Source organism: Corvus brachyrhynchos, unplaced genomic scaffold (assembly GCF_000691975.1).
Source record: "Corvus brachyrhynchos isolate BGI_N302 unplaced genomic scaffold, ASM69197v1 scaffold693, whole genome shotgun sequence".
Taxonomy (NCBI): domain Eukaryota; kingdom Metazoa; phylum Chordata; class Aves; order Passeriformes; family Corvidae; genus Corvus; species Corvus brachyrhynchos.
Window position 1 is genome coordinate 95,173 of NW_008236946.1, and position 442 is coordinate 95,614.

Here is a 442-nt window from a genome sequence, read left to right on the forward strand (position 1 = left end):
CCACAGGGAATCATTCCCGGTGTCCCCAGATCACCCATGGCAGGGAGCAGGTGTGGAGAGATCGGGATAACGCTCCCAAAATTCCACAGGGAATCATTCCCGCTGTCCCCAGATAACCCACAGGAGGAACCACGCATGGAGGGGTTGGGATAACGCTCCCAAAATTCCACAGGGAGTCATTCCCGCTGTCCCCAGGTCACCCATGGCAGGGAGCAGGTGTGGAGAGATCGGGATAACGCTCCCAAAATTCCACAGGGAATCATTCCCGGTGTCCCCAGATCACCCATGGCAGGGAGCAGGTGTGGAGAGATCGGGATAACGCTCCCAAAATTCCACAGGGAGTCATTCCCGCTGTCCCCAGGTCACCCATGGCAGGGAGCAGGCATGGAGAGATCGGGATAACGCTCCCAAAATTCCACAGGGAATCATTCCCGCTGCCCCC